Genomic DNA, 19,570 nt, shown 5'->3' with positions numbered 1-19,570 from the left:
TTTGAGCCCGTTTGTGAACGGTACCTCATTTTCTGAGTCTATTTATGAATGGTCTCATGTTCTCCTTGAGCACGTTTGTGAACAGTGCCTCGTTTCTCGAGTCCATTTGTGAATGGTCTCGTCCTCTCCTTAAGCCCGTTTGTGAACGGTACCTCATTTTCTGAGTCAATTTGTGAATGGTCTCATGTTCTCCTTGAGCCCGTTTGTGAACGGTGCCTCGTTTCTCGAGTCCATTTGTGAATGGTCCCGTGTTCTCTTTGAGCCCGTTTGTAAACGGTACCTCATTTTCTGAGTCCATTTGTGAATGGTCTCTTATCCTCCTTGAGCCCGCTTGTGAAAGATGTCTCATTTTCTTTTAAAAACCGCTTGAGAACGATCTTTGTTCTTTCTCTTCGGAATCCATTCGAAACTGGTATCTCATTCTCTCGTTGCCCGTTTGTGAACGGCACCGCATCAGGATTTCTTATTATGTTCTAATTCTAGGATTTCATTTAGGGTCTTGCATTAGGTAGTAAATGTTTGCGTCTAGGCTCCGTTTTGTGTAGAGTCTTTTGTCGATTAAAGCTACGCAAAATGGCTCTGTCATTTTGACTTTGGTATTCGATGACTACGTCATCTCTACCAAAGAGGGGCATCTGTAGACACCCCCATTTTGATTCTGCTTTAATCAACAAAGAAATTAATGTTCTTGTTATTAGTGTTTTCCATTCCCGTGTCCGCTCCTCTTGTTTTCTCGATCTTTTCGGTTATTTTTGTCATGTTTTGCGTCGTCCTGATAATTGTTGAGGGGTTGTTCGTAAGAATTAAAGCAAGAGAGAATTTGGACTCATTTGCTGGGTCCGCATCGAGCATGTGTGCCCTGCATTTTTTTATGAAGAATATGGTTTTTGAATTTATGTGGACCCTTTGAATAAAATCAATTTTTATGGTAGGCATCGTGTATTTTTACCAATCCGGTGGGGGCCCATTATTGTGAAAAATTAAAATTTAAACTTATGGCTTGTTGGCTTGTCAAATTGGACAACATAGATCATCCCATGTAATAGATTTAATGAGCGCGACCGATTTACATTATGGCCCACTAAGATATATGGTTTAGATCATTAAATGAGATGAGCATGCAACCCAAATTATAACATGATCCGAGCCATCTAATTTATGGTCCAACTTCTAACTCTCGGAATCATTGAGCAAGGTGGGCCCCAATTTGAGTTGGTAGGCATTTTTTTATATATTGTGCAAACCATTAGATCAACCTCTCTCTCTTTTATTTTTGGAAGAGCCATGTGGGAAAAGTTACACGTGAAATTCTGGCTTTTCATATTTGGAGAGGTCGCTTTCATATGAAAGATAAATGGACAAGGGAAGGTCTCATTCATAAAAGCAAGTCCCATATTTCCATTGCAGTGCAAGTATCCCTCAATCATTATTTTGCTGAGCACAACCAATTTTTTAAAAAGGGAAATGTCTAAATATATAATTGTTTACTATGGCCAAAGGTGTACACTTGAGAATAAATGAAATTTTCTAAAGCAAGGCAATAGTTAACTTGGGTAGTGGAGGAAACCAAACGGTGGAGGTGAGGTGAAAATATTATTTAATAGGGAGAAAGAGAATCGCACTAACCAGTTTTTTGTTCTCTTTTCTTATTCTTGGCAAGGAGGGCATGGTGGAGGTGAGTAATTTTTTTATTCTAAAGGGGAGGCCGAGAATCTGATGCTTTTCCATTTTTTCTCTCCTTAGCTCTTATTTATTCTGAATTTCTCGATCTCTAGAAGGGAGACCTGGAAGAGCAGGCTCTCCCTCAGACCCATCTTCTCCACGCTCCATTCACTCCATCTCCCTCCTTCACTCTGTTTTCACATATCTCTTATACCACTCTGTTTTTCGTGTATTTCATCCATCATTCTGTTTTCACAATCCTCCTCTCATTCTATTCATTCCACCCTCATCTCTTCATCCACATCCATCCTTCCCCACTCTCCCATACTCCGCAGCCATCAATATATTCCCTCCTCCATTTCTCTAAAAATAACAGAGTGTGAAAGAAAAAAAAAGAAAACAGATTATTGTTCTTGGATCCATCTTTTCCTCTCTGCTACTCTCACTCTCATCTTTTAATCCCTCTCTCAACCTCTGTCTCATTCACTCCTTATTTGTCTCCCCACCTCTCTCTCTCGTTTCCCATCAACAGTAGGAAAAAATCACTAAAAAAAACAAAAGAAAAGAAAAAAAGAAAGCGAGGCGAATCGTACAACGGCGAGGTTTTTCGGACTCCGCGGCTTTCGGATTCGGCGAAGACTCCATCAGAGGTAGGTACATTGTTTTCAGATTTTTCCAGGATCGTTTGGTATTTTTTATGAATTTTGCATGATTTTTAGGTATTTAATTGAATTTAATTGAATATTAATTGCGTGTGCTTAAAGTCATGATCTGCGTAAGCGTTCCAAATCCGTTTCATCCCGAAATTTAATACAATGTTTGATCTAAATAGAGTAAAATAACTATCGAATCGGATCGGGCATTGGATCAACGATTCTTTCGAATTTGAGTGAAGAGTGGTATTTTATTTAAAATATGGGCTGAGAAATTATGAAATTCGAAAAAATAGCCATCTCAGGATGATCTATTTTTTGGAATTTTAAATTTTTCTTGTGTTCATCACATCAGAGCAAGGTTGGAGGATGTTTTCCGGAATCGTAATTTTCTCGAAAAGCGTGTTTTAAAAATAGAAAACTCTTCAAAAATATCTTTTCGACCAAGAAAAATAAAATATATACTAAACGGATTCCAAAATTAATGAAATTTTGTGGGAAACTAATATGTTACTGATACATTCTACCATGAAGTTTTCATAATTTTTGGATTGTGTTTGGTTATTATTTTGTGCTTTCTTTGAAAAATACCAGATGTTCGGAGAATTTTTATTAACATCAGATCACAGATAAAATTTTCACACTTTTTACAGTATACTTACATTTCACATTTCTTACTTCTGTAAAAGTTTCAATTGGTTTGGATTTTGTTTCATATGTGATGTAGTGTTAATTCATAATCTGGTCTGAAAATTGGAAAATCCGAAATTGATAGTAAATAGTTTCTACAATTCATGAAAATCTTACAGCGTGCTATTGTTACTTATCTCTTATTACTGTAGAAATTTCATTGAATTTTGATTTCTATTTCTTGTAGTTTGTGTGTTATTTTTACAATCTGGTCATTTAATTGTTAAATCAAGATTAAACATGAATTTAACTTAAAAATCTGTAAAATTCATTCAGTAAGCTACATACATTCTCAGTTTGCTTCTGTAAAAATTTCAACTCATTTTGAATTCGTTTGCAATAATTTCACTTGTAAAATCACTCATATGCTTAAAATTGATAAAATCCATGGAAAATTCGAAATTAATTGAAAATCATATAAAAATTCCTAAAGAACTTTAAAATTCTGTCATATGTTCACTCCTTAATCCATTGAAACAGAAATTTTAGGATCTTTAGATTTTCCCTGGAAAAATGGCCAGTGTATCCATAATCGTATCCCAATTGCAACCAATCTTTGACAATTTGAATATTTAAGCTATAGTATGCTATTGGCTCCGAGGTTACTGTCCACGGAAATCCTGAGATTTGCCAGGCAATAAGATGCTATAACCTAAGTACTAAATTGCACAAGGAAAGAGCGCACGATTCCCTCTCTTGGATGCCATTCTGGGCCGAAATTGGTGAACCCTAGAACCATTGGTATTCCTTAAGTGTCCAAAAACTGAAAATCCTTAAAATCTGAAATTCGTTAACCTCAAGAACTCAAATCGATTTATCTTGTGTCTTTCGGAACCATTGGATCATGGTTTCCGATCTAAGAACCATTAGAGCCCAATTTAGGAACCCTGGTGTCAGGTCGTGTCCTAGGTTTTAGGGAGTCCTAGAGTTAGGAGTCCAGCCTCATCACGGACGTTTGTTATGTATAACAACCGTACCATAGGTCTAGTTACACTAGTCACCCGATCTTTCCCTAGGACAAGCCTAGTAAACTAGGATGTAGGCAAAACCTGCATTAGTCTAAGGGACAACTTGCATTCAGATAAGAATCATATAGCATCTTAGATGAAATCCTAAGATAATAAAATCCTCAACTTGAATTAAATAATTCCTCTTAAAACTGTTGAAACAGTCAAATCCGTCTAAGTCGGTGTCCTAGTTGAGTTAGGCATATGTAGCTTAGCTTAGGTGCACCGAACTACGTCGACTCTGATCCCAGTGAGGCTTGGGTACGTAGGCAGCTTGGATGTCTGACGGCATACCACCCGCGAGTCGGCACCACAACAAATTGTGGTGTTTTGTATATTAATTTTCTTGTAAATACTTAATCAAATCAGTTAGGGTTTTCCATGAAATTAGAATTCTAGGAGAACTTTCACGTAGAATGAATCCAGACAAATTAATAAATCAAGATACACATCTAGGATTCACATTGAAATTAGATTCTAGGATGCATGTCACTTAGTTCGCACATTAACATAGAGTTGAATGAGCCATTTAAAATAAATTTAAAAGAGTTAGCTTTTGGAATCGAAGACCGATTATCGGACAAGAATGGTGCATGTGGTGGATAACTCCCCATACCTTCCATTCTCGTAACCAGGTAGCGAGTCTAGATTTCTGGTTAATTACGGGTCCTAGATCCCACATCTAGGTGGCGACTCTGTCAGTCTCTTTCGTGTGGAATTCGGATTGCCTTAGTGATCCCAAGTCCACAGGAAAGACGAATTCAAATCAATATTAAAATGCACACGCCAATCGCGTGGGTACGAGAGACCAAAGGAGAGCGCGCGGCGGCTCGCGCCCCACGCCCCTCTCGCGGGATCATGTCCCACAGTCTGGCGACTCTGCTGGGGACCACCTAACTTCATTAAAATTTCAAAAGATAATTCATTTGAATTTAATTTAACTGGCTCATAAAAACTCTATACTTGTTAGATTAGTTTGTCTCGTTTTATTTTCTCATCACATTTTACTCGAACTTAATTTAACAAAACCTGAAGGCATCATAGATTGCGCGAACTTATTGCACACACTTACATCACTTGCATCTAAACCCTTGCATTTCACATGCACACACGTCCTATTTTAGGAACCCGGAGTGTTATCTAGCATGGTTGACTGGGATTTCATCACCTGGTGCCTCTGTGCTAGAGAAGCATTCCACCCTTAGCCTAGTACCTTTATGGTGCGTAAACGGATCTCTTGTTCACGTACTGATACGCCGGACACTGGTACAGTATATCGAACATGGATTCGCGCTAAGGGGACTCTTGGCCTTACCCCTAGATTAACCCACACATGCATGCAGTATACGAACACATGTGCACCACATGTGTGAGCCTAGTTTAGGATATCTTACCCATTTGTGTCTAGATTAGGCCGTAGTCCATCTTCCAATGGCTACGATCGGTCCTAGGTACACAAACAAAGTCATGAGTCGAGATCCTCTCTCCACTCCGCTAGATTAGGATTAGGGTTGATGCCTTCAGGTAACACTGTTAAAATGTGCGAAGACTAAAAACTTTTCCTTTGGGGTTAGGATATAAATCCCATCATTTCCAAAGATCTCATAGGATTAGTCATTCATGATCTATCCGTTGAAAGCAATCTTATACTATCTCATCTAATCTCTTGATCGTGCGTCTTTCATTCTTCTGTCATACGATTCGATCGTATCTTCATGACATCCCCTAACTGGCAGGAGCAGAATCTCACAATCTTTCGATTATGCAATCTCATGATCTGATCATGCCTGGTCCAGATGATCCAATCTTGCTTGTACCCTTGGTCTTTTCTTACTCTAAGGGCAACCTTTTTCAAGAATATTTTGCTAAGTCCTTCAGAGTTCACTATCATAATCCTTGAACTAGGGGCGTTCCCCTATGCGAATCAGTAATCATGGTCAGTACAATTGTTGAGTCCGGTCTTACATTTCAAGGTCAATGCCTAGTCCAGGCAAGATATCTTCTGCTTCTCTTTTTTATTTAGAGTTGTGAATCCTAAGAATGTTCAGGATAGGTCATCAGATGTAATAGCCATTTCTTTAAATAAAAATTTCAGTTCCAAAAGTTCATTGGTGTCTGTTTCTTAAGTGTGCTTCTGATCTTAAAATAAGACTCCCTCATCAAATGAGGACAAAATTGACGAAACTCCACTTGAGTCACAACGATTACTTGAACAAGAGGAGGAGCGTCAATCTCAGCCTTTCAAAGATGAAATTAAAGTGGTAAACACTGGCACTGAAACCTTGATCCAGTAAATGCCGATTGAAAATACATTACCCTCTGAAGAGTGTGAAGAATTGGTAAACCCATTTTGAGGATAAAAAGATGGTCCGGTAAGTGTTACCATTAATGCCAAGAGAAAGACCCAGATAGAAGGTTCAAGAAAGAATGAAGTGAATATCATATGCTATGCAAGGGGCATGGAGTGGAAACAACTTTCATATTACCAATCAATGACCTTGGTTCTCAAATTCATAACATGAAGCCATCAAATTCGAGATAAGAAGTTCAAGAGCAAGCATTGAAAAGTGATCATCAGATATCAAGAGTTACAAATCCATAGATGGAGGATGTCGAAGAACAAGTTTCGCTCTATGAAAGTCGAAGGCACGTATTAGAATCTTGAAAGAAGAAGATTTATTATCTCTTACCTGGAAATGCCGTCAAACTCCGTAAAAAAAAAAAGAAAATAAAAAAATAAATAATCAGTACCAGAGGGACTCTAGTAAACTAGATCGACTCCCAATCTGAACATCGGAAGGCCTCCTTTGGCCGAATAAATCCCAAAATCAGAACCCAACGTCAAAAGAATACTGGTTTGCAAACCCTTCGAGCCTAAATGAAATTTTCTTGAAAACCCATCAAACTAGGGGCATTCGCCCCGAACTACGCGAGACCTGATCCCTACACTGGGGTACGTAGGCAGCTCGGTTAAACTGAGTTCGGTCAATTCAAAAAAGAAAAGCAATTCAATCAATCCAAAAAAAAAAGAAATTCAATCCTTTCAGAAAAAAAAAAGGGGACAAGTTCCTAAAGAAGAGAAGTCAATTATTCCAGAAAGAAGAAAAAAAAAGAAAAATCAATAAACCTTCGAACAATTTATCTTCAAACTAGGGGCATTCGCCCCGAACTACGCGAGACCTGATTCCTACCTTGGGATATGTAGGCAACCTGTTCACAGGTTCGGTCGAAATCTTTGTTGAACCTTAAGCCATTCTTTGAAAAGCCCTATCCTACCTATAAAGTCCTTCCGATGTTCAGAACTAATGATCTAGGTCTCGAAAAAAAAAAAAAATGATGATGAATAAAAAAAAATGGAGTTTGAAGATCTGCTAGACTGAAAACCTGAAAGGGCGGTTTAGGCAAAATTTAAGATCATTCCCTGCTAAGTTGAAAACGCGAAAGGGCGGCTTAGGCAAAAGCTAAGGGGATAGCCTGCTGAATCGAAAACCTAGAAGGGCGGTTCAGGCAAAAGTTAAGGCTACCACGGTCCGCCAAGTTAAAAACCCTGAAGAGGTGACTTGGTCATGGTAAGAGAATCATTGTAAGAAGGCTACAGCCGGTATCAGGACTGAAGATCAACTGAAGTTCAAGCAAATTCAAGTGACATCCTCAAAACTGGGGGCATTGGAGCTAAGCAATCCTAGGAGTTGTAATTAAATCATTGAGGCATTACTGTTTTAAGGAAAAAGTCCAGTGTTTACCAATTGAAAAAAAATATTCCTTGAAAGGATAGACTTACCAAATAAAACGTTAACTAAGTCAGAAGCATTACTGTGTCTGTCAGTATAGTTAATCAATCGTTGTTATTCTATGTTCATTCCTTCAGAGCTCCTCAATCCTTTGAGTAGTGTCTTTTATCTAAGTTTTCTCTTTAAAAAGAGTCAATCGTCGTCCTTGTGTCCAAAATGATGCAACTGTCTCGGTGAAGGAGGCCCGGCTTCGTCAGCTCCCTGCGATTGTACCTGAAAGAGCTTGAGAATCCAGTCAAACAGCTTCATTTCAAAGATGATCAACCCAGAAGAATTCAGAAGTAGAAACATCAGAAAGCCCAGCTTCCGTAAAAAGATCATACTCCAGGAAGGCATCTTAAGCTTGGAAGAGCCTCATATGCAATGATGGTCGAGCCAATTTCTCAGAAAGATGAACCGTTAAAATTCAGAATTTCCTTCCAGTTAGTTAAATACTATCTTGGTCAAGAAATGTTTATCTAAACACCTATCAAGAGGCAAGTCCCACTTTTCCATGATTATATCCAAGAGAGCCGTTGTTCTAGATTACCAATTTCAAGTGTCTTGTTCAAGGTTTCAGTCATCCAAATCCCCAAAGACAAGACCAGCAGTCTCTTTGAGAAAAATCTTGTTGAAGTTTCATAAAAGTGTTTCTAATCCATTCTTGTTAGTAATGGTTCTTTGGTTTGCCGTTTCATCATTCGTCACGGTTTGCCGTTTCATCATTCGTCAAAGTCCTAGTTTCCGATATCTTTGTCAAGCACGATCTGTAACATCCCCGATTTCATTAAGTTCAAAAAATCAAAAATTCATCAAATCCAATCCTATGTCAAATTCAAGTCCATGAAAAATCTCTAAATTCTTCGTTGTTGAATTCATCAATCAAAGCTATCTTGTTTCTTTGAGCCCGTTTGTGAACGGTGCCTCTTTTCTCGAGTCCATTTGTAAATGGTCTCGTCTTCTCCTTGAACCCGTTTGTGAACGGTGTCTCATTTTTCTGAGTCCATTTGTGAATGATCTCATGTCCTCCTTGAGCCCGTTTGTGGACGGTGCCTTATTTCTGAAAAATCAAAAATTCATCAAATCCAATCTTACGTCAAATTCAAGTTTATGAAAAATCTCTAAATTCTTCGTTGTTGAAGCTATCTTGTTTCTTTGAGCCCGTTTGTGAACGGTGCCTCATTTCTCGAGTCCATTTATGAATGGTCTCATGTTCTCCTTGAGCCCGTTTGTGAACGGTGCCTCGTTTCTCGAGTCCATTTGTGAATGGTCTCGTCTTCTCCTTAAGCCCGTTTGTGAACGGTGCCTCGTTTCTCGAGTCCATTTGTGAATGGTCTCGTCTTCTCCTTGAGCCCGTTTGTGAACGGTACCTCATTTTCTGAGTCCATTTGTGAATGGTCTCTTATTCTCCTTGAGCCCGTTTGTGAACGGTGCCTCGTTTCTCGAGTCCATTTGTGAATGGTCTCGTCTTCTCCTTAAACCCGTTTGTGAACGGTGCCTCGTTTCTCGAGTCCATTTGTGAATGGTCTCGTCTTCTCTTTGAGCCCGTTTGTGAACGGTACCTCATTTTCTGAGTCTATTTATGAATGGTCTCATGTTCTCCTTGAGCACGTTTGTGAACAGTGCCTCGTTTCTCGAGTCCATTTGTGAATGGTCTCGTCCTCTCCTTAAGCCCGTTTGTGAACGGTACCTCATTTTCTGAGTCAATTTGTGAATGGTCTCATGTTCTCCTTGAGCCCGTTTGTGAACGGTGCCTCGTTTCTCGAGTCCATTTGTGAATGGTCCCGTGTTCTCTTTGAGCCCGTTTGTAAACGGTACCTCATTTTCTGAGTCCATTTGTGAATGGTCTCTTATCCTCCTTGAGCCCGCTTGTGAAAGATGTCTCATTTTCTTTTAAAAACCGCTTGAGAACGATCTTTGTTCTTTCTCTTCGGAATCCATTCGAAACTGGTATCTCATTCTCTCGTTGCCCGTTTGTGAACGGCACCGCATCAGGATTTCTTATTATGTTCTAATTCTAGGATTTCATTTAGGGTCTTGCATTAGGTAGTAAATGTTTGCGTCTAGGCTCCGTTTTGTGTAGAGTCTTTTGTCGATTAAAGCTACGCAAAATGGCTCTGTCATTTTGACTTTGGTATTCGATGACTACGTCATCTCTACCAAAGAGGGGCATCTGTAGACACCCCCATTTTGATTCTGCTTTAATCAACAAAGAAATTAATGTTCTTGTTATTAGTGTTTTCCATTCCCGTGTCCGCTCCTCTTGTTTTCTCGATCTTTTCGGTTATTTTTGTCATGTTTTGCGTCGTCCTGATAATTGTTGAGGGGTTGTTCGTAAGAATTAAAGCAAGAGAGAATTTGGACTCATTTGCTGGGTCCGCATCGAGCATGTGTGCCCTGCATTTTTTTATGAAGAATATGGTTTTTGAATTTATGTGGACCCTTTGAATAAAATCAATTTTTATGGTAGGCATCGTGTATTTTTACCAATCCGGTGGGGGCCCATTATTGTGAAAAATTAAAATTTAAACTTATGGCTTGTTGGCTTGTCAAATTGGACAACATAGATCATCCCATGTAATAGATTTAATGAGCGCGACCGATTTACATTATGGCCCACTAAGATATATGGTTTAGATCATTAAATGAGATGAGCATGCAACCCAAATTATAACATGATCCGAGCCATCTAATTTATGGTCCAACTTCTAACTCTCGGAATCATTGAGCAAGGTGGGCCCCAATTTGAGTTGGTAGGCATTTTTTTATATATTGTGCAAACCATTAGATCAACCTCTCTCTCTTTTATTTTTGGAAGAGCCATGTGGGAAAAGTTACACGTGAAATTCTGGCTTTTCATATTTGGAGAGGTCGCTTTCATATGAAAGATAAATGGACAAGGGAAGGTCTCATTCATAAAAGCAAGTCCCATATTTCCATTGCAGTGCAAGTATCCCTCAATCATTATTTTGCTGAGCACAACCAATTTTTTAAAAAGGGAAATGTCTAAATATATAATTGTTTACTATGGCCAAAGGTGTACACTTGAGAATAAATGAAATTTTCTAAAGCAAGGCAATAGTTAACTTGGGTAGTGGAGGAAACCAAACGGTGGAGGTGAGGTGAAAATATTATTTAATAGGGAGAAAGAGAATCGCACTAACCAGTTTTTTGTTCTCTTTTCTTATTCTTGGCAAGGAGGGCATGGTGGAGGTGAGTAATTTTTTTATTCTAAAGGGGAGGCCGAGAATCTGATGCTTTTCCATTTTTTCTCTCCTTAGCTCTTATTTATTCTGAATTTCTCGATCTCTAGAAGGGAGACCTGGAAGAGCAGGCTCTCCCTCAGACCCATCTTCTCCACGCTCCATTCACTCCATCTCCCTCCTTCACTCTGTTTTCACATATCTCTTATACCACTCTGTTTTTCGTGTATTTCATCCATCATTCTGTTTTCACAATCCTCCTCTCATTCTATTCATTCCACCCTCATCTCTTCATCCACATCCATCCTTCCCCACTCTCCCATACTCCGCAGCCATCAATATATTCCCTCCTCCATTTCTCTAAAAATAACAGAGTGTGAAAGAAAAAAAAAGAAAACAGATTATTGTTCTTGGATCCATCTTTTCCTCTCTGCTACTCTCACTCTCATCTTTTAATCCCTCTCTCAACCTCTGTCTCATTCACTCCTTATTTGTCTCCCCACCTCTCTCTCTCGTTTCCCATCAACAGTAGGAAAAATTCACTAAAAAAAACAAAAGAAAAGAAAAAAAGAAAGCGAGGCGAATCGTACAACGGCGAGGTTTTTCGGACTCCGCGGCTTTCGGATTCGGCGAAGACTCCATCAGAGGTAGGTACATTGTTTTCAGATTTTTCCAGGATCGTTTGGTATTTTTTATGAATTTTGCATGATTTTTAGGTATTTAATTGAATTTAATTGAATATTAATTGCGTGTGCTTAAAGTCATGATCTGCGTAAGCGTTCCAAATCCGTTTCATCCCGAAATTTAATACAATGTTTGATCTAAATAGAGTAAAATAACTATCGAATCGGATCGGGCATTGGATCAACGATTCTTTCGAATTTGAGTGAAGAGTGGTATTTTATTTAAAATATGGGCTGAGAAATTATGAAATTCGAAAAAATAGCCATCTCAGGATGATCTATTTTTTGGAATTTTAAATTTTTCTTGTGTTCATCACATCAGAGCAAGGTTGGAGGATGTTTTCCGGAATCGTAATTTTCTCGAAAAGCGTGTTTTAAAAATAGAAAACTCTTCAAAAATATCTTTTCGACCAAGAAAAATAAAATATATACTAAACGGATTCCAAAATTAATGAAATTTTGTGGGAAACTAATATGTTACTGATACATTCTACCATGAAGTTTTCATAATTTTTGGATTGTGTTTGGTTATTATTTTGTGCTTTCTTTGAAAAATACCAGATGTTCGGAGAATTTTTATTAACATCAGATCACAGATAAAATTTTCACACTTTTTACAGTATACTTACATTTCACATTTCTTACTTCTGTAAAAGTTTCAATTGGTTTGGATTTTGTTTCATATGTGATGTAGTGTTAATTCATAATCTGGTCTGAAAATTGGAAAATCCGAAATTGATAGTAAATAGTTTCTACAATTCATGAAAATCTTACAGCGTGCTATTGTTACTTATCTCTTATTACTGTAGAAATTTCATTGAATTTTGATTTCTATTTCTTGTAGTTTGTGTGTTATTTTTACAATCTGGTCATTTAATTGTTAAATCAAGATTAAACATGAATTTAACTTAAAAATCTGTAAAATTCATTCAGTAAGCTACATACATTCTCAGTTTGCTTCTGTAAAAATTTCAACTCATTTTGAATTCGTTTGCAATAATTTCACTTGTAAAATCACTCATATGCTTAAAATTGATAAAATCCATGGAAAATTCGAAATTAATTGAAAATCATATAAAAATTCCTAAAGAACTTTAAAATTCTGTCATATGTTCACTCCTTAATCCATTGAAACAGAAATTTTAGGATCTTTAGATTTTCCCTGGAAAAATGGCCAGTGTATCCATAATCGTATCCCAATTGCAACCAATCTTTGACAATTTGAATATTTAAGCTATAGTATGCTATTGGCTCCGAGGTTACTGTCCACGGAAATCCTGAGATTTGCCAGGCAATAAGATGCTATAACCTAAGTACTAAATTGCACAAGGAAAGAGCGCACGATTCCCTCTCTTGGATGCCATTCTGGGCCGAAATTGGTGAACCCTAGAACCATTGGTATTCCTTAAGTGTCCAAAAACTGAAAATCCTTAAAATCTGAAATTCGTTAACCTCAAGAACTCAAATCGATTTATCTTGTGTCTTTCGGAACCATTGGATCATGGTTTCCGATCTAAGAACCATTAGAGCCCAATTTAGGAACCCTGGTGTCAGGTCGTGTCCTAGGTTTTAGGGAGTCCTAGAGTTAGGAGTCCAGCCTCATCACGGACGTTTGTTATGTATAACAACCGTACCATAGGTCTAGTTACACTAGTCACCCGATCTTTCCCTAGGACAAGCCTAGTAAACTAGGATGTAGGCAAAACCTGCATTAGTCTAAGGGACAACTTGCATTCAGATAAGAATCATATAGCATCTTAGATGAAATCCTAAGATAATAAAATCCTCAACTTGAATTAAATAATTCCTCTTAAAACTGTTGAAACAGTCAAATCCGTCTAAGTCGGTGTCCTAGTTGAGTTAGGCATATGTAGCTTAGCTTAGGTGCACCGAACTACGTCGACTCTGATCCCAGTGAGGCTTGGGTACGTAGGCAGCTTGGATGTCTGACGGCATACCACCCGCGAGTCGGCACCACAACAAATTGTGGTGTTTTGTATATTAATTTTCTTGTAAATACTTAATCAAATCAGTTAGGGTTTTCCATGAAATTAGAATTCTAGGAGAACTTTCACGTAGAATGAATCCAGACAAATTAATAAATCAAGATACACATCTAGGATTCACATTGAAATTAGATTCTAGGATGCATGTCACTTAGTTCGCACATTAACATAGAGTTGAATGAGCCATTTAAAATAAATTTAAAAGAGTTAGCTTTTGGAATCGAAGACCGATTATCGGACAAGAATGGTGCATGTGGTGGATAACTCCCCATACCTTCCATTCTCGTAACCAGGTAGCGAGTCTAGATTTCTGGTTAATTACGGGTCCTAGATCCCACATCTAGGTGGCGACTCTGTCAGTCTCTTTCGTGTGGAATTCGGATTGCCTTAGTGATCCCAAGTCCACAGGAAAGACGAATTCAAATCAATATTAAAATGCACACGCCAATCGCGTGGGTACGAGAGACCAAAGGAGAGCGCGCGGCGGCTCGCGCCCCACGCCCCTCTCGCGGGATCATGTCTCACACCAGCATGACTTGCTTGGATATTCCTCTAAACTAGGGGCATTTAAGACTAAGCAATCAAAGGGATTTAATGACCATAGCGGTAATACCGAACAGGGAATGAATCATTTTTAAACATGGTATTCAAGTCACTTTAAGAGTGGTTAACCTTCACCAATTTAAAATGTGGGTCAGGTCAAGAAGCAAGTCGAGTCTTTCTCGAAATCCAACTCCTATGTTTGTCAATGTCTTTTACTTGTCACTTGTCGAAGTCTGTCGCGTGTCAAGTCAAAATCTCCAAGGTCTTGTATGGTCTGTACCTTTCCCAGAGCTGGGGTGACAGGCACCAAAGCAAGAAGTCTCGTCTCCGGAAGACAAATTAAATCAGAGCAAGGTTCAGAAGAGTGGCAGGCTATCAGGCCTATTGAAATTTTGTCAGCTGGCAGGTTTGAAAGAGACCTTTCAGGCAGAATTGATCTTATGGTTCTCATGTTTCCTCTACACAGAGAGCTTTGTAAATCTAATATGCATGAAATGAAATATTTGTTTCCCTGTATTTGTATTTTCTTTATTAAGACTCTAGTCATGGAAGTATGAAATAACTAGGGGCATCTTTTATGACTTGGCAAATCACGCCAAGTCATAAAAGCTGTCAAATCCACAAGGACAATCAGAATAAACCAATGTCCCCGGCAAGTTGAGATGAGAGAAGCTCAAGCACATCTCGAATCAGACCTCTAAATTCCCCAGCTAAGCCTACTTTATAGCCAGCTCATCAGCAAAGCTAGTCCCCAATGGAGTCTAGCATCTTACCTCCCAGAGAGTCCGCTGTCAACTGCTCAAAGCATTCAATCCCCAGCAAAATCCAATTCTTTAAAAAAGGGTCAATATCCAAAATCCTAGCAAATCATGAGAGTCCGGTCCTCAGCAAAGAACTCACACTCCCATTTTCTCGGCAAAAGACAAAGCAATTCTCAAAATGATCAATCTGAATCAAGCATAAAAAAAAAAAAAAAAAGTTCCCGCTTCTTTGGAGAGACAAAGTAATCTCCAAAGAAATCAATCCAAATCAATCAATTCAAATCAATCAATCAATCAAAAGCAGGAGAATATCAATCTTTTCATAAGAGTTTCACTGCTCGATCAAATTTCCATTGCTTGTTACTGCGTGAGGGTTCCGCATAACAAAGCATTCCCTTTTGATTAGTGCGTGAGGGTTCCGCCTAATTCAATTCCACCTTTTGTTACTGTGTGAGGGTTCCACATAACAAATTTCCATTGCTTGTTACTGCGTGAGGGTTCCGCATAACAGCGCTTTCCCTTTTTGATTAGTGCGTGAGGGTTCCGCCTAATTAAAATTCCACCTTTTGTTACTGTGTGAGGGTTCCACATAATAAATTTCCATTGCTTGTTACTGCGTGAGGGTTCCGCATAACAACGCTTTCCCTTTTTGATTAGTGCGTGAGGGTTCCGCCTAATTAAAATTCCACCTTTTGTTATTGTGTGAGGGTTCCACATAACAAATTTCCATTGGTTGTTACTGCGTGAGGGTTCCGCATAACAATGCTTTCCCTTTTGATTAGTGCGTGAGGGTTCCGCCTAATTCAATTCCACCTTTTGTTACTGTGTGAGGGTTCCACATAACAAATTTTCATTGCTTGTTACTGCGTGAGGGTTCCGCATAACAAAGCTTTCCCTTTTGTTACTGTGTGAAGGTCCACATAACAAATTTTCATTGCTTGTTACTGCGTGAGGGTTCCACAAAACAAAGCTTTCCCTTTTTGTTACTGTGTGAAAGTTCCACATAACAAATATTCTTTGCTTGTTAATGCGTGAATGTTCCGCATAACAAAGCTTCCATGAGGTTAGCGTGTGAAGGTTCCACCTAACCAAATCTCCCGTTAGTGCGCGAAGGTCCCGCTTAACTAAAAATTCTATTTTCAAGGCGTGAAGGTTCCGCCTGATTATCCCAACCTCATTTTCAGTGCGTGTGGGTTCCGCCTGATTGTTCAAAGTCCAAATTGCCATTCAATAAAAAATCCAATCCCTTTTGTATCTTTTCATTTGAAATTTTGGGCCGATCAAAATGTGTTGTCTCTTCAGCTTTGGCATTCGTGCGACAAGCGCCCTCTGCCAAAGAGGGGCATCTGTAGACACCCCATTTTGACCGGACCATTTTCCCCAAAATCGAATAAATTCTCAAAATCGAATAAAATCCCAATCCTGAAGTTGAGTCGAGATCCCGGAACCGAATCTCAAAATTTAAAAAAAAATTAAACCCGAAAACCCTAAAAATGCCCATTTCCATATATTTTGGAAATCATTCGAAAGCCTGGGTGATCTCTGAACCCCATTGGCATCTTCCGTTCAATTGCCCTGATCCTCTATCTCATTTTCACAAAAAAATTGAAAGAGTTATAAAATACCCGTGAGTTTTGGGTATTAACGTTCTCCCATTTGTGCCACTAAGCTCCAAATAGCATTTTCGCTAGCCCATCTTGTTTCTCGTCTCGGTGTTCAAAAAATTCGTCATTGGTCATTACCGTTCCCAAGGTGCCCTGTAAGAGGATATCATGAAGAAAAGACAAGTCGAGTTTGTGCAAAAATCAAAATATGGTTCTGTCAATATCATTTCCTGCCTTTAAGCGTAGAAAGTACGCTAAAAAAAAGGGGGGTTGTCAATGGAAGAAAGAGAGGGCAAATATATGTTTCTCTTTATAAAAAAGGGGTGGGATAACCGAGCATGGGTGCCCACTAAAGCAAATAAAAAAGGGGCTAATGGGGATGTTGATAAAAGTGTAAAATCCTCCTCTAAGGAGGGCATTTTTGGAAGCTTGCATTTCTTTCTCTACAAGCCACAAACATAGGCCATTAGATTAAAGAGATGAGGTGTAGGGCTTGGATCAGCTAGGCACTCTAGGTTTTAGGGTTTCTAGGATAGAATTAGGGCAAGAGGGATAAGGAATCAAAGGTGGGGATGATCCAATTCATCAAAAAGGGGAATGGATGGCTGAGATTAGAAGAGGGTTTCAACCCTAGCTATAAAAAAAATGAGTCTCGTGGGTAGAAAGGGGAGCCCCATTTTCTAGAGGAGGAGAACAGCAGAGGAGGAGATTTTTCTAAAAAAAGAGGAGAGAAGCAGAGGAGGGAGAAAGGCCAAACAAACTCCACCACCACCATCAACCACCACCCTCCACCAAACTCTTTTCCCTCAGCCACCGTACTCCAACCTCCTTCTCCATCCATTCCACGGCCATCAATTACCTCCACCATACCCCTCTCCAACCCAGACCCATCTCCGGCCATTTCGCCGGAGTTCCGACCCCACCTCCACCATCTTTCCCATTCCACCGACACCACCAAAGGAAAAAAAAAACAACAACAGAGGAGCTACAGAGAGGGAGGAGCAGAGAGAGGGAAGAAGGATCTTCATCTTGCCGCCACCTCCATCTACGCCGTCAACCACCATCTTCTCCACCCTTCTCTACACCACCACCCTCAGCCACCTCCATTTCTGCAACAATCACTCTCAAACCGATTTCATTTTTTTTTTAAATCTTTGAAAACCCACGACCTTCTCCGACCACTACCTCCACTAGCTGCCACCCTCTCCTCAAACCACCGGCCACCCAACCCTTCCACCACCAAACCCTCTTACCTCAGCCACCATACTCCAAATCCGGCACCACCACCTCCACCATCCTCCACCTCCATCTCCACCCCAACACCACCCTTCGAAAACCCTCCTCCATCTCCACCTTCACCTTCCTCAACCCCCAAAACCGAAACCCCTTTTTTCTGTACCTCCAAAAACCGAAACCCACATCTACCTTCCCTGTTCCGCCATCTCTGCAGATCTGAAACCCACACCCCCCATACCCGATCACCACCACCATCAACGATCGTCTCCGACCACCATCCTCCACCACCTCCATTAATTCCGGCACCATCCCTCTGCAACCCACCCTCATTTGCACCTCTATCTCCCCCATTAACGTCCAATACCCTCTCTGCAAGCCCTCTTTTAAAAATCAAATCAAGGAAATCTATAGACCCTGTTTCTTTCTCTTTCTCTATTAAAGCCCATCCCATTCCATCGTCTCTGCTCCCCCCTCTCGTTGGATCCCAAAACTTGTTTTTGAGATAAGCAGGGAAGCCTCCCTCATTTTGTTGAAGAATATCAACAGAGAGAGAGAGAGAGAGAGAGAGAGGTGGGAGATCGGCATATAACATTTGTCATCTCCGAAAACAAAGAGCGGGTTCGGTTTTGGAGCACGGCAAGCATCTAAATCCAAAGTCAGAGTCTATTGTGCCTGTTATACTTGTTTGATTTCTGAGGCTATTCTTTCCAGCATATCGATTTTTATTCATGGACTCTGCTTCAATTTCCATTCAGTTTCTCATGCTAATCCTCTTGGGTTGCTAAATGTTCCACTCTTTGGATTTCTTGGGATTTCTCGTTTGTTTTTGCTGATTTTTTTTAAGAGAAGCGTATATGTGAGCTACTCCTAAATCTATGGGCCTTGTTAGGAAAGGGATATGGATATGGGCATATTTTTTATTCGATAATTGCTTTGAGCTGGAGCTACTCTTATTTTGTCTCCTTCAAATTAGATCAAATTAGATCAATCGGGTACAAAGAACTGAAATTATGCTCAGGTGACTAAGTGCAAAATAAGAAGTGAAATGATTTTCATCGTAATGGTAATGTGGTTCTCCTTGGAACTCCATCATTTAACATTGTTAGTTGTGTTTATTGCCTGCAACTTGTTGATTCCTTTGGATCATGTGGGAAGTCGGGATAGCTTTGGAACTATGAATATCCAACTCTCTATGTCCACACCACTAAATGCTAGCAGTGCCATTGATCCTATCTGTGCTTCTCATTGCTTTGACGATTTCGGGATCCCCATCGATCTTGGGAACACTCGTCGGGTTTAGGCGACGACGGACGGCAGCCTCCTGAGCCAAAACCCCCCTTTCAATCAAAAGGGATAAAAACTTATAAAAATCAAGTAACAAAAATCCAAGAAAATAAAAAAAAACTCTCAAAGCGTATTTCGAAAAGCTGTTTCGAACTACGTTGGCTTGATCCGTTTTCACAGGGTACGTAGGCAGCTTGGGATCTTCATCCCAAGTTAAGTCAAACTTTTCAATAAAATCATTTAAACCCTTCAAAAAAATCATTGCAGCATCTAAAAATATCTTTCAAGCTTTTTCCCAAAAATACAAAAACCAAAATGGGCAAGGATGGTGATTGCCAGGTCATTCGGAGCCTTCTTTTCATTTCATTTCCGATTTTGATCGTGGTTTGCCGGTTTTATTGGTTTTCCGATGTTTTATCGGGTTTTGGGATGGGCGACGACGTAGCGTGGCCCCTTTACAGGGATTGT

Source organism: Tasmannia lanceolata, unplaced genomic scaffold (genome assembly GCF_043159265.1).
Source record: "Tasmannia lanceolata isolate RefF3 unplaced genomic scaffold, GAP_Taslan_0.1 ptg000037l, whole genome shotgun sequence".
NCBI classification, from domain to species: domain Eukaryota; kingdom Viridiplantae; phylum Streptophyta; class Magnoliopsida; order Canellales; family Winteraceae; genus Tasmannia; species Tasmannia lanceolata.
Note: the sequence above shows the minus strand (reverse complement) of the source record.